This window comes from Ambystoma mexicanum, chromosome 5q (assembly GCF_040938575.1).
Source record: "Ambystoma mexicanum isolate Mex_15411 chromosome 5q, UKY_AmexF1_1, whole genome shotgun sequence".
NCBI classification, from domain to species: Eukaryota; Metazoa; Chordata; class Amphibia; order Caudata; family Ambystomatidae; genus Ambystoma; species Ambystoma mexicanum.
Genome location: NC_090933.1, coordinates 1,264,059,485 through 1,264,075,207, shown reverse-complemented (window position 1 = coordinate 1,264,075,207; position 15,723 = coordinate 1,264,059,485).

Genomic DNA, 15,723 nt, shown 5'->3' with positions numbered 1-15,723 from the left:
GGTGAGGAAGGGTGGATGGATGGGATATAGATAGAGGGAGTGAGGATGAGTGGATGGGACTTAAGGGGGCCAAGAAGGGTAGGGAAGTTGTGGGTGATGAAATGTGGGCAAGCAAGGGCTAGAGCGGTGTGAGGACATTTAGGTGAGGCAGGGTAGACATGTGGGAGTGGGTACAATGGTAGATTGGGGCATAGGGTGAGAGTGGCGTGGGTTAATGTGGGGGAGTGACATCAAGAATGATGTGGAGGGTTAAGGGGTGTGGTAGAGTGGAATGGTGGGATGTAGTGGTATGGTGGGGTGGAATGTCGGTGTGCTGTGGTGATTTGCTGTGGTAGCATGGTGTAATGTGGAGGGGATATGTAGTGGTGTGGAGTGGTGGTATGGAAAGTTGTAAAGTTGCTGTGGAGAGGTGTGCTGTGTTTTGGGGTCTGGAGTGCTATGATGGTGTGGAGTGGTGGGTGGTGTACTGATATGTGGTGGTGGTATGGAGTAGTGGTGAATGGTGTGGGAGTGGAGTGGAGTGGGGTGAAGTGGCTGTGTAGTTGGGGTTTGGCGCAGGATAGAGTGATGTTGTGGATGGATAGAGGAATAGTGATGTGGTGTAGAGTGTTGTTGTGGAGTAGAGTGGTGTTGTGTGGAGTGGTGGTGTGGAGTAAGGTTAGATAGCCAACAAGGAGACAACCAAAAGAAATAGGAATGGGCCATGGCCCTCTGCCAGTACTGAACTGTGCTGCAGCATGATTAGGAGGTACAGGGACAGGCTTTTGTATTTGAGACTTACCAGTGATAGCGATTGAAGCATGGAGCCTTTGATAGTCTTGGCTGGACAGAGTTCAACTGCTCTAAAGAAACTTTAGTGATGAAGTATAGCAGCATGGTATCCTTTCTAGTGGGGAAAGCAGGCCTTTTTGTTGTGGGGAATCTTTAAAATTGTGCCAGCGGCTATAACATTTTCTATTCATTCTTTGCTGAATGCTGCAACTTCAGAGTCAAGCCAAAAGTTAACTTTGGAGGGGAAATTGTTTTTCTTTTTTAAATGGATGGCAGGAATAATAATGTCCAATGTTCTTGTGAGTTCCTAATGAAGATTTAACACTGTGTTGTCTAACTCCAGGCCTCGAGGGCCAGAGATGTCTAATTTTCAGTATACCCCTTTTTAAGGGTACAGATTAATCTGCCAGTACAAGCTTTTGTCCCCAGTACTTACCAGTACAGAGCAGGTGAAAAAGATATAAGCTGAGACAGCCTTACTCCATTCCTGAGATATAAAAATGACACATGCACACGTGCTGTAAAACAGAATCCACAAACTTACATTTAAACAGGCAATGCATATGTTAACTGCCATAAGAAATATTTACTTTAAAATTATATTAGTGTAGAGATTAAAATTAGATAACAGAAGCACACTCTGTGCTTAACATTTATGGAGGAGCTATGATTACAGAATACAATATACAGGGAATCACGACATTTGGAAGGGGAAGATTTTAAATGGCAGGGCCAGAGGTTGCATACACTTACATGGAACCCACATATGATAGAAAATGCATTTAATCCCAGTAAAACACAGCAGTGAAATGCTAGCATGAAAAGTATACGTGAGACAGCCATTGCTTTCTTTAAAAGCATTACAAACGAAAAAAAGAAGGCCCATGAAAATCAAGCCAGGTCTTGAAGCTCAAATGAGTCAGAAAACCATACATTTGGGCAGCCTGAAGGAGCTGTACGGCGAAGCAGCATGGAATCTAAGGCCACAGTAGAATATGAGCACGGTAGGGCATGGGGAATTAGTTTGCAAACTTGCCGGTGTGCAATAATTACATTTAATGTGCTTCATTGTAAGGAAGGCGAGCTGTGCATTCAGCAGTAACTACAATCTAAATAAAATATAGATATTCCAAGTTAAAACATGGTCTCAAGGAGCACATGATTAAGACTGCAGTTAAACAAAGTGCCAAACACTGAGATTAGCATACCTGCCATACACGACAGCAGCAGGAAATGACTCGGAGTATAGCCTTTGATTCGCAGACATGGCACTGAGATAATAAAGATGTTATTTCATTGCAATTTTAAGTGTTACACCGATCTCTCTATGCTCATTATAACAAACTCCATATATTTCACACCTGGTCAGTACAAGGTTGAGCAAAGCCTGTGCCAACCAATGGGGAACTGTGATGAATCCTGCAGAGTCCTCACAAAGACCCTACCTAAAGTCTCCTCCCAGGTGGCCAGGGGCCAGGGGCAGGCAGCTGCTACCTGATCCTAACCCTGGGGGCCATATTAGCCAGGAGGATCACCTGGGGGGAGAAAGACTCCAAGGGAATAGAAGGACTCTGTTGGGAGAGACGCAGTATTTGTCTTCTCCGAGGGAGAGATTTCAGTAATGCCAGAATATGTAATGGTTTGGTAGCTCCTGGATTCCTGGGGGTAAGAGCTCCCGGGGTCTTATTGTAATTGGGACCTGCTTTTTTTCTTGTTGGTGTTGTTTTCTACCTTTGGGTGCACCTCAGCGCTTAGTCTCGAAGCTGCTCTAGGGCCTCCCAAACTTCCTGGCTTCCTGTGCCTGCCCCTGAGCCACCCCACATCTGTGCTCTGATTGGGCGTGAGACCCGTTGTGTGATCAGAGGGCCTATCCCTTGGCTTTCCACACTGCAACCACTTTGCTGCTAGATTCCTGGGGGTAAGAGCCGCCTGGGCCCTATTGTAATTGGGAACTGCTTTTTTGTTATTGGTGTTTTTTTTTACTTTGTGCGCACATCAGCGCTTTTGTACTGGGGCAGCTTTAGGGCCTCCCAAACTTCCTTGTTCCCTGTGGCCGCCCCTGAGCCCTCCCATAGGCACTCTGGGCGTAAGGCCCATTTAGGTCCTCCATCCAGGGCAGCCCAACTGCCCATGCAGCCCCCTGCCGTTAAGGCCCTCCCCGAGGCGAAGGGCAGCTCCCACAGTAGCAGCTCCTGAGGGGGTTTGCCGGTGTTCACTGTGGGAGCATGCAGCACAGCCATCAATCAGCAGCAACTGACAAGGTAAGAAAGGTGTACAGCCAGGGGGAACAGCCATTACTGACCATTAATTATCTGCCCCTCCTCTCTTATTACTCCTATTAGCTAAGTTTGCAGTCTGCTGCAGGTCGCAGTTTGTTATTCATTTCTGGCATTAGGTGAATCGTGTTAGTTAGCCATTGGGGGACTTCCCTAATTTAGGAAAGTCGAATCTGTAGGCTTTTCCCTCTTATCTAGGATTTCCCTGTATCCTGACAACTCGTTTCTAAGTGGCCTGCTTTTCTGCTGTATGATGTAACCTATTTCTATTTCCCCATTTCCTGGCCACGTGATTCTTGATTGTTGCTTGCTGGGTTGTGTAGTTCAGTTTTGTGCACTGCAGTTTCTCCCTCTTACCATCTCTCCCCCTTCCTCTCTCTGTGCTCTCCCTCAATGGTGCTCTCTATCTTCCCTATATTCTCAAACTGCTATTCCATCACCTATCATATCCCTCTCTCGAAGTCTGGAAGGAAAAAGTTGAAGAAGGATCTCCCGGTTTCCAATTCAGGCCTGTCCATCGCTGACACCTATGTCAACGCTTCTTCCATGCAGACTTTCACCGACATCCTCTTTGTCGTCTCCTCTCCTGACCTTTGGATTCCCCACATGCTTGTAGTGCTCTCCCTTTTTTCTTCTTGTCCCACTAATGGTGGCACCCGCTGGGAAGTACTTTTGGCATCCCTCCTGTCCTCTGGGGCCATCATTAATGTCTACCTAAGTGGCACTGCCATGATCCAGGGCTCTCAGCCCAACCTCCACCTTCTTGATAGGCGTCTTCCGTCTCTCATCAACTTCCTCCATTATACTTCCTCCATTCTACTGCTGCTTCTCCTTCTGCCTCCCCTCTGGCCCCTTTACAACCTCCGACAGTTCTACCAAACTCCTGTACCCCTCCTTGGAAGACCTTCAAATGTGGCAGCCTGCTCTACTTCGCTACCCTCAACTCTCGTTCTGCTGTCAAACACTCCTCTGACATCTGCCATCTCCTTGAAGACCTCGACTTTGACGTCCTTGCTCAAACCAAGATGTGGTTCACTGCCAGCTCTGTCATGAGTTTGAACACTCTCCTGCCTGAGGGCTAAAACATCATCTCCAAGCCCAGGCCTAACCGGTCTAGGGCGGAGGGGCCCTGATCATACCTGAGTGGGTCCCTACTACTATCATACCCACTCAGATTTACTCCTCCTTTGAATGCCTCGTCTACATTCTTGGTGCCTCTCCTGTCCTCTCTCTGACTCTGGCCACCTTCTACAGGCCCTTTGGCCAGGTCTCCTCTTCCTCTTAGTGGGCTGTACTCACTTATTCTATCCTGGCATCTGCCCCTAAGCTTCTCCTCTGAGACTTCAATATTCACCTCGACTCCCCTGATGTGGCCTCTGGACTTTTCCACAACTTCTGTGACTCCCTTTCCATCTCCGTTCTTCCTTCTTGTCCGACGCACTCAGCTGGACACACCTTGGATGCTCTCATCTCTGCAGACATCCCCATCTCCAACCCTCTCATTTCTCCTATCTCCTGGTCTGATCATTCTCTCTTATCCTCTCACCTTGACCTTCTGGGTCCCTCGGCTAAGCCCTCACCCACACTGCCAGTCTCCTTCTCCATCATTCGACCAATGAAGCGAGTGTCAGTAGCTGCTTTTGCCGCCACCTTCAGTCCTACTCCTGCCATTTACTCTCACTCTGACACAGCCCTTACTAACCTTCAACTCTCCATCTCCAACACTATGGACATCCTTGCCCCTGGCATGGGGATCCACATGAAATCTGCCTCCAAGTGCAACTCTTGCTATGGCTCTGATCTGGCCTCTCTGAAGCGCAAACCCAAGTACAGGGCAGCTGAGCAGAAGTGGCAGGCTTCAAGTTCGTCCTCTGACAAACTCGCCTGCCTCCTGCTCCAAAGGCAATACAGACTTCCCATCTGCTCCAAGAAGAGGGCCTATATCCAAGCCTGCATCTCTGAGGCCACTAACAACACAGCAGAACTTTTCAAAATCTGAAAGGAACTCACCAATCCTACTGCAGTCTCCATTTCTCCTCTAACTTCCCTGGCACTCCGTACTTCTCTGGCCTCCCACTTCATTACTAAAACTCAAGATATCCTGTCCTCTCTCTCCTCTACACCCCACCCTTCTCCCTCATCTTCTCTCTCACTCGCTCTAAGGCCTTCCTTAACCCCCCCTACCCACCTATTCTCCACTTTCTCTCCCATATCACCTGATGAGGTTTCTAGACAAGTCCGCTCTATGGAAGTCTCATCCAAACAGGTGTTCCCCTGCTCCTCCAGAACTATCAAGGACAACATTTCCTCCCTTGCTCCAGCCTTGGCTAGTTTCTGCAACCACTCCTTTGCCACTGGATACTTCTGCTATCCCTCAAGCACTCCCTTGTGCACCCTCTCCTCAAAATGCCTTCTGCCAACCCTTCCTATCTGGCTAACTAGTGCCCTATCTCCATTACCCCCTTCCTGATATTGATATTGATAGTTTATTTGTAACGCGCCTATACACAATGTGTTTCAAAGCGCGTCTGCTGAGCAAACTCTTGGAGATGCTGGTCATCTCCCGGCATATCCACCACACTGAATATGTTGGTTGTCTCCGCAACCACCAATCTGGCTTCAGAGCTGCCAAAGGCATGGAAACTGCACTCCAGAACACCCGTGAAGACTTGCTCTCTAATCTTGACACCAATTCTCCTGTTGACCTCTTCTCTGACTTTGATACAGTCAATCACGCCACCCTTATAAATCTACTCCGTGGTGCCCTTGGCATCATGGACCTGGCTCTGGACTGGCTGACCTCCTTCCTTTCAACCACCTTCCCAGGTTCAACTGCGCTCTTTTCTCTCATCCATCTCACTCTCCACCTGTGGTGTCCCTCAGGGATCTATTCTCTCACTTTGGTTTTCAACATCTACCTTGTCCCCCTAGCCTATTTGATCTCAGTCTTCTCTCCTAACTTCAAGTTTTATGCAGATGACACACAACTCTCTTTCAAGCCTCCTCCCTCCTCCTCCTCTCTCATACCTGGCTGTCTGTTTGCTATTGAGGCATGGTGCACTGTTAACGATCTCTGCCTTAATGTCAGTAAGACCAAGATCCTTCTGATTGGGACTCCAGCTCCCTCTTTTCTGCCTTCACTCTGGCCACCCTCCATGAGTCCCTGTTACATGCTCGCAAGGCCCCTGATCCCTCAGACCAGCCTTGGGGCCTGGCGGCTCTATCCTCGTAGGCACCGGTCCCACGTTACCCCACGGCTGTGCCCCTTTGCTGTCGCACCCGCTTCCACTTACCTCCTGAGTCGAGACTCTATTGTCCATGGTTCTGCAGATGCGGTTTCCAACGTGTTGGGTGTTCCATGTCTTGGGACATTACCGGTTCAGCGAATGGAGGCGGCATCCTCCTCTGACGCGATGCGTTACTCCATGCCTCATTGCCAGGTTGCCAGGCAACCCACTATCAACAGCCTTGTTCCTATTCCTCGAGGATAAAAAGTCACTCTGCTCCCTGCGTCTCAACTACCTTTTTGCTTTGCTCCTGAGCTCTGCTCTTTCTCCTTTTCTTCTCCTCCTCCTCCTCTCCTCCGTTCACCTCATTCTGGGGGGTTCTGCTTTTCTTCTTGTTCCTTGACTTGTCCTGCTTCCTGCCCTGCGCTTGTCCTCTTCTCTTGCCTCGCTCTCTCTTGTTCTTGAGTGTTCCTGACTATTATCACCAGTGACCAGCATTCATTGGTTGACCGGTACAGTGCCTTGAACTGTCCTTGTACCATATTAATATGGGGTGCCAGTCTGTGGTACAGGGAGCACTGCCCCAGTTTTGCCTCCTTGAGTTTTCTATCGGATGGCAAGCTTAGGGTAGCATTCCTGTATCATCCTTCCATCTTACCATCCTGGTTCTCCCTGTGGCTTTTCCAGATAAGAAGTCCACCAAGGCAGGTACGCGCCAGCGTGCTCATTAATCCTTGACAGCCCCCTCCGCTCACACTCCTGTGAGGCTAAGAACATTGGTGTCATCTTCAACTCCTCTCTCTCTCCTTCTCACATCACAGACCTTGCCAAGAAGGCACACTTTCAGCTTTGCCCTACTCAGAGGCATTCTTCCTTTCCTCACCTTCCTTCAATGTCTCCAGAGCTCTGGTCCTCTCCAGGCTAGACTACTGTAATATCCTCTTCCTCAATCTACTTAACTCCTCTGTACTCACCCTTCAACTAATCCAGAATAGGACTGCAAGATTTATGCTTGGCCTCAGACCCAGGGACTGCATCTCTCCAGCCCTAAACTCTATCCACAGGCTCCTGGTTGGTGCGAGGATCAAGTTCAAAACACCTCTGCATCATCCACAAGACTTTCTGGGTCCTGGGACCCAACTACACCCAATTCTCTCTCTCTAAATACCTCCCTGCTAGAGCCCTTTGGTCTTCTAGCTCCATCTCTCTGCAGATTAGAGGTTTCTCCAAGCAGGGAGTGGGGGTAGTTCACTCTCCTCGGCTGCTGCCTACCTCTGGAATGGCCTCTGTGCCCCTCTGACTTGAGCCGGATCTCCTTAACTTCCGGAAGCTTCTCAAGACCCTCCTTTTCTCCATCTCATTCCCTCTCCCCGGCTAATTTTCTTCCCCTCTGCCTCTTGACTGGCTTCCTGGTTCCTTCAGATTCTTATACAGCACCAGGCCCTCCCCTACCAGTCTACCCATGCACTAGGTCTCTTTGAGCCCTGCCCCCAACCTCCACATACTCTTCTGGGCTCCCTCCCTTGCACTATCCTGGCTAGGCCTGTACCCCCTTAGCCCTTCCAGCCCATTCCTCGCTCTTAGCATTTGTACCTTTCTGCCCCTGAACTCTCTTCTCCCTGGGCTCTCTCCACCTGGCCTCTGCGGGCACTCGCTCAGCATCTGGCACTCTCGAGCCCCTCCTCCCCCGCACTTCTATTATTGCACTAACATAATCCAAATGTCACAAGTCTTTCTTCACTTTTCTCTGATTTTGTTTTGCTATTGTCACCCTGAGTGAGACAGGTATGCCCAGACGTGGGTCTCGAGCCTGCTGGGCCTAGAGACCCAAGCTACTCGTTGCTGATGAGGCCCAACAAGGCCGAAACATGTCTGGGGATGCTTGTGGTCCTGTGCAGAAGTGATGTGACCTAGCAATTCGGGCTGGACTGCTCCTTTGGCTACAGGATCTAGCCTGATTTGCATATGGTCTTTCCCCTTTTGTAATGGCTTGGCAGGTGAACAATGATGGTCTGGAGGGTTGTCTAGAGCAATGCCAGAGGTTACAATTTATGCTAACCCTTCCAGCCATCACACCCTTTTATGTTTTGTCTTCCCCCCCTGTCTTGTCGCTCCTTCGAAACACATTGTGTATAGCACATTATAAAAACCCAATATATAAAAATAGTTCTCCGAGTGAGGGTTCCTTTCCCAAAGCTATCCATCTTGGGGGTTGTGAAAACTGTCATAATCAACATAGGAAAATTAATCAATCATTTATCAAGATTAAGGCTCCTCCATTTAAAGTGGTAAAAACTCTTATAGTCAACAGGAGAATGATAAATGTGTATACCAGAACATTAACATCTTAAGTTCTGATAAAGCTAACTCTCCTTTAAATTCTGGACCAATCATTGAGCCCTTTTAAAACTTTTTTTGAAGATGTAATTAATGATAGGAGTGAAATGAGTAAATTTGAAAACAGGATTCAGAATAAATGTAGTAATCTGGACATTGGGGACTTCAAGCCCCATAATGCCCAACGTACTGGAACGAGGAAGAAGGATTCAGAGGCACTAGACTGCAACATGCAGTCTAGTGGTTCTAATGAACCACACCTGAGCGGGCCATTTGAGTAAATAAGGGGCCTTCAGGTGCAGGCCTTTAGAAGCAAGTGGAGTGACTGCAGAGACTCCACATTGTAATGGCAGCAGAAGAAGGAAAATGAAGACACCGGAACCACTGCCATCTACGGAGCGGATGACCATCCCGATAAAGTCTCCAACTGTGAGTGCCTCGAATGCAGAGGTTGCGGGCTGGGAAGCGTTGCTATGAGAAGCCTTCCCTCATTTGATGGCCTTGGATACAGAGGTTGCACAGCGGGCAGCTTAATTGTGGAAAACTGTCCCCTAGGAGAGAGAGGCTCTCCGCCTTGTACGATGTGTTCCTGAGGCAGGCCAGCACCAGAGTGTGCCTGGAGCAAGGAACGCTCCTCTCCCGACCGGCACAGACTTCGGGAAGTGAAACCAAGTGTTTTGCTGTGTTGAAGGAGGCAGAGGAAGCAGAAGACACTGTGGCAGTGGAGGGAGCGGGCACGTATGCATTAATCTGCGAGTTCACCACCGTTACGTAACCCCAGTACGCTCCGTAATCACCTGCTGGCCATTAATGATAGTTTTGAATATTGAACTGATTTAAAGAAGATAAAGTAGCAGAGTAATAACTTTGGGAACAGACAAGAAGGTTATAATTGTACTTATAAAGTTCAAACTCATTGCCAAAGACAAAAGAGGGTAATACTAAAAGCAGTTAACAATAACTAACATTGCCAAAGCCAAGAAAGGACAATACTAAAAGAAGTTAACAAGAACCATTATTGCCAAAGCCAACAGAGGGCAATTCAGAAGCACACTAATGATAACCCCTATTGAAAGAGTGAGGAAAATGCAATAGTTGGAAAAGACCTCAACACGCATTGTCTAAGCCAAATAAGAACAAATGTGATAGAGAGCCGTTATCAGCATTTGGTTGATGTCAGAAAGAGAAAACAAAAATGGCGGGAGAGGAGCCCTCCTGGTAGAAAGCATTCAAGAGGAGAGAAGCATGACCTGCATTGCATGTGGCAATCACAAGAGTGGAACAAATAGCACCAATGTGTATCACGCCTTCCCAGAAGATGTAGTCAATACTGATGTTGTTGAAAGTGAAAAGACTTTACTAAACTGTTTGAAGTAAACTTTACCACAGAAGTACTTGTAGCAGTGTTTTGAGCTTTTAGTCCTGGCAGGCGAGTATACTAGGCCAGTGACTTTGTAACGGTAGTCCTGGCATGTTAGTGGACCAGACCACAAATGTATTTTGTGAACTGTTGTGTTATCATCCAGGCAAACCATTGTTGTTGACACAGATGAATTGTGGAAGTGTTTTCGTTCCCTAAGAAGTTGTGTTGAACTCTTTGCTACAAGTGGAGAGATGAAGACTTATCGTCCAGTTAAACTGTTGGTCAAAGTCCAAGTGAAAGACTTTTGGAGCAAGAAGAACTTTATAATCGGAATTTGTTTGCAAACTGGAACTTTCCTATTTTGAACTGTTGATTGAAAATTCTGCTTTGAATCTGGGGAAGGGGATCTCACCCAGGTTACAAGGAGAAACAGTAATTAGGTTTATGTTGGACATAACTTTTATTTCTGTTTATATTTGAATTGCCTCATATTCCCTTTGTGTTTGTTGCATGTAGAAATGTGAGGGACAGATCCCTTTTGTTAGAGTGTTTCCTGTAGTTTATTTTGATAGGCAGGGAAATCCTCTTCTGGGTAGGGATAGTGAGGCATTTGTAAAACCCTTTTAGTAAAATGGCATCTTATGAAAACCCTTTACCAAGTTGTTTGCCTCACATTTCTCATCCCCCCCCACATTACCTCAGTTCCATGCTAGCCAATGAAATGTAAGATGAGTGATGGAAGCACATGTGGTTTCTAAAATGGTTTGGGCAGCACATGACCGCCTCTCCAATCCTGAGTATTGCACCTATAGGAAATATAAATGCTCTATTGGTGCAAGCCAATGAATGGTAGACCTAGGTTTTGTAGCTTGCTTGCCATGTTGACATCATCAGTGACAAGTTTTGTCTTTAAGAATAATTGTCCAGTGTTAAGATGGATTTCTGAACTCTGTCATGGAGGGGCAGAGGTTCAGAAGGCCAACCTAGTTTCTTGGAACAGGGTAACCTCTGGACAAGCCAGACCAATCAGGGTAGCTATGGCGGCGGTCAAGACTAGGTCTCAAGAGGGGTGAGGGTGACTGAAAGCCTGCAATGAGCACACAAAGTAAGGACGCTTACAAATTACTCCATGCAGGTGTTATATTAAAAATATAGACACATTTATTACAAGGCCTTTGTAACATTGACCATAGTAAAGAATCACGGTAAAACTCAAGTAAACCAACACATCACAATCAAATACAATATATATACAATTACCGAAGGGTCTAAAGAGCTCGAAGCACGAAATATGCAGACCACCTAGATGGGGAGGTAAACAGGCAGTGCAAGGAATCGTTAGAACCAGTTCGCCTTCAGAGGCCACCTAACTAGAAGGAAGTCAGAGGCCTACGAAGAGTGGAGCCTCGTGCTCAAAAGTACCTGCACACGCGGGTGCCAACGGGCAAAGGGGAGTCTCTTCAACGAAATCAGGCAGTTCAGAGCGGTGAACAAATGAGGACGAACAGATCTCTGCTACTCAAGCGCGGCCTCCACTTGCGGGCAGAAGCAGAGCGCAATTGCGAAAAAGGCATGCTGTTTAACACAGCGAGGAAAAGCTACAGGCTACCGCAGGAGGGCGGCCGGTTCCTAGCGTGACTACTCACCGGTCCCCGATGCAGGCAGACCCAGGCTCCTGCGCGTCAGTTTCAGTACTGGCAGGTTCAGATACGAGCAGGGGACGTCTCTGCGTCGTGTAGATTCCGCGGCAGCAGAAGTTAGATTTGAGGATGTCCCAAACGCAGTGAACCCGCACAGATTGTTACCACAGCAGGGCAACGCAGCGGCCATGTGTATTTCAGCCCAATGCACACTTCTCACTTCAGACCTGGGAATGCCAAGTGTACGAATCGTGTGAGAGTGCTAAGGACTCGGAATACAGCAGCAACCTGATGGCGGTGACAGAGCAAGGCACCTGGGTAGGCTGGTCAGTCCACTGGATGGCCCAGGCACGCTTCCGAAGGCTTACATGCAGGAGATGATGAAGATGCCGAGAATAGTTGTTCCCACTATTCCAAAGGGTCGAAGTACCAGTACAGGCCTCCTCATTCGATCAGAGGCAGAATGGTCTCACAGGGTGACAGCAGGGCAGAGGAGCAGTCCTTCAGCGGGTCACCAGCGATTCCTCGGTTCAGCCTCTTAGTTGCAGGATACTTGGCTCCTGTATCCGTCGTTCGTGAGAACTCAGGAGATCGACCTGGTAGTGGTGTTTCCAGCCTCCTGCTATCCAGAGTTCCCTTCGCGCCAAAACGGAGAGGACCCAATGGGAGATCTGCTCACAAAACAATCACACCATACGTGGACCTATCACGGACCGCGGTGGTCCCAGGCATTCAAGACACACTAGACTCTCTGGCACCCAGGATGTATATTGGGACTAGACATCCCAGCCCACATCCTGGAGGCACACACAAGGCATGCAGAAGCCCGCGAAAGCATCTGTGTTTCACGGGAAAGTACATGCCCAAATAAGGATGGCCCCGGGTCGGCTTGACCTGGGGAAGGTGAAGGGGCAAGCCGGTCAACGGACAGGACAAAGAACCTCGTGGCATGGCCATTTTGGAAGCCAGGCCACCCATTTTGGCCAAACGCGAGAAGCGCAGTTAACAGGGCAGAAGGGAGTTCAAAACACAAAGAAACGATTGCTGCCACCAGTCCCGTCCGTGACATACTTGCACAGTTCGTTATAAATCCATCGAGAGTTACTAGGACCTGTAGAATGACTAGAGACCCAAGAGCGCATTAATGTAAGTTACGGTGCACTCTTGTGCCATGTTGCGCGAAAGCTGCAACATGAGAAAAGAACTACGGAAAACAACGTTTCCCGGTACTGACTGTCTTAAGGGCATGTCAGTTTCCCTGTAAGAATGGAGCGAAAGCCCACAGGAGTGCGGCGGAAGGCTGCTCTTCTCTGGCAAAGTCTAGATCAGGGTGTAAAACAACAGCAAAAAGTTTAGGGGTTGCCACAAAATTACCTACAATTAAGAAATCTTTCCTAACATCCAGCAATGGAGCACTGGTTGGAAAACTAAGTGGGGCATGCCTGTGGATCTTGTGTTTCACCCCCCCTCCACCCCACACCTTATTGCATATTTTGAATAAGGAACTGGGATTACATAGCATTTGTAATATTCCATCCGTGTCACCTCTTTTATTGGAAGTTGCCAGCTAGTGGGCTGAGTTACCTGAGTTTGGGGCCCAGATTACACCCTATTCATGAGATAAATTTACATAAAAACATTCTAAATGTATGCAGGTTTATTGTCATGAATATTAATGAAGGATAGTCTGAAAACCCATCAGGATAGCAGTCCTCAGGGCCTGGAGTTGCACATCCCTGATTTAACAGATGATAATCAGGATAAGCAGAGCGCACTGGAGGACTAGAGAAGGTTGCAGAGAATGTAGCTGGGGACACTCGCTTCATTGGCCCTACCCCAATGGAGCCAAGGTTTGCATGACTAGCTAGGACTGCTTTCCTATATTTGGCCAGCCAAGCTAGGAGGAGGGAGTGGTCAGATCAGGGGAGAGGGCTGACCAGGAAGAATGGTGAATATGTGTTGATAACAGGATATATGATAGTTTATTTATATAGCGCCTATACACAATATGTTTCAAAGTGCTTCAAGACAAGGGACGGAACAAGGGAAAATACAATGACATTCTTACAGGCCATAAACAGTAAGGATGTGAAATTAACTATTGTACTCGGCCTGACGACATTTCAGATAGTGCAAGAGCTAAGACATACATAAGGAAGAGAAGGGGAGAGTGGGAAGGAAATGGAAACAGGCGACTACCGTACTAGGCCCGACAACATTTCTGGTAGAGCCGGAGAAAAACAAAAGGTGAGGAAGAGGGGTGCAGAAAGGGAGGGGAGGAACAAAACCAGCGACTGTCATACTAGGCCTGACGACATTTCAGATAGTGCTGGAGGGGTGGTGGGGAGGAAAAAAACAGTAATGGAAGGGTGGAGGAAACAGGCGAGGTTGCTATCATATTAGGTCCAGGGACAATTCTGATAGAGTAAGTGCATAGAAAAAAGTAAGGGGAGGAGTGGAGGAGATAGGAAAAGGGAGAACGGGAGAGGAGGAGAGAACAGAGAGTAAGCAGTCAAAAAAAAGTGGAGAAGCAAGAGGGGAGAGTGAATACAATTGCAGAAGTCAATAGTAACACACAATGCTGCAAGCCAGGATACAAGATGAAGATGGGAACAGCATGAGGGCCACCATGAGTACAGGATGCAAAGGAAGTCCAGCATGAGAGTTGAGAAAGGGTGACGCACCGTGAATCAATAAAAGTCAAATCCAGCATTGGCCACAAGACGGTGATGGTGAAACCAGAATGTATCGGGACAGACTCCTGCAGAAGTAGGCTGGAGGGGGAGGGGGAGCAGGGTAGAAGAATCAAGCAAAACAGGCAACAGTTGGGAACATCACACGGTGACCAGAGGGGGTGGGGGTGGCCTGTGGGGACAGAAGGAGTATACACATGTTGGTGCATGCTTACCTACTGTCTGAGCAGGGGGTCCGACCCTGGGTCCTCCTGGTCCAAACAGGAATTGCCCTTTTCTTCGACTTCCCTTCGCTAGAGACGCCCTTGATCGAAGAGTTAAGAGCAGGAAGGAAGAGGCAGGGCTAAGAAGGTGGGTGGTGCTTAGGCCAGGTGACTGAGACCCACTTGCACCTGCTCCCCATCTGCAAAGGAAAAGATCCTGGAGGGCTCCTTAAGTAGGGCAAAAGAGCAGCAACCAGGAAGGCATCGGGTGGGCGGGGCTTGCTAAGTGGGGGAAAAAAAGCGGCAACCAGGAAAGCACCAGGTGCGCGGGGCTTTGGCCATGTGACCTAGACCCACTTGTACCTGCCCCATCAGTGACCAATAACGCCCAGCGTGTAGCCTCCATTATGAGTAGGGTCAGAAGGTGAGAACCTAACACCTAGGGACTCAAACGAACAGGCAGGCGAGTGAATGCTTGATGGTTGTGCAGCCTAGCCAGATGGTAAGGTTGCCTTGGAGCATTCTTCATAACCAGAGTAAACACCTTCTGCAAAGCAGACACTTAAATCCTTCTAATTCTGATGCAGCCACTTGAATATAGAAGGGAAAGTGGAGCCAGCCTCCCACTGTACCCTCTTTGATAGGTTATTCAAAACAGTGGAAAGTCTTTTCTGTCTATTTATTATATATTTTAAAATAACTGCCACATTCTTTCTCCAAATATGCACAGGTACGTGTCTTCTGTACAACACATGCATCTAGATTTTGGCCTTAATTAAAAGTAAATGATTGTCTGCTCCCTGCAGTGTTGCCTCTGCTTTTCGGTGTTTATCTGCCTCGCCTAAACAATGATCTATATTTTGGTAGAATACTGTAGGACTCGCGCCATTTTGAAGCTATACCTTGTGACAAGTGGTCTTGGCGATTCAGTGTCATCGAACCAGAAAATTCCTTTCTATCGAGCAGACCTACTGTACCAGGTACTTAGTAGATTTGAGCAATATATCATATTAAGCAGCCATTGAGGATGTCAGCAACCAACGGTCAGTGGCATTCCACAGCGCAATGCAAAATGCAAATGGGTGTTTAAAGATGGCACACTAAGAAGTGCAAAGTGCCAAAGCCACAGGAATACAGACACAGGGGTGTATGTTCCCTTGGGAAATATTTTGAAGCCGCACCAATGCTCCGCTTTTTCGACCTTTGCCAATTC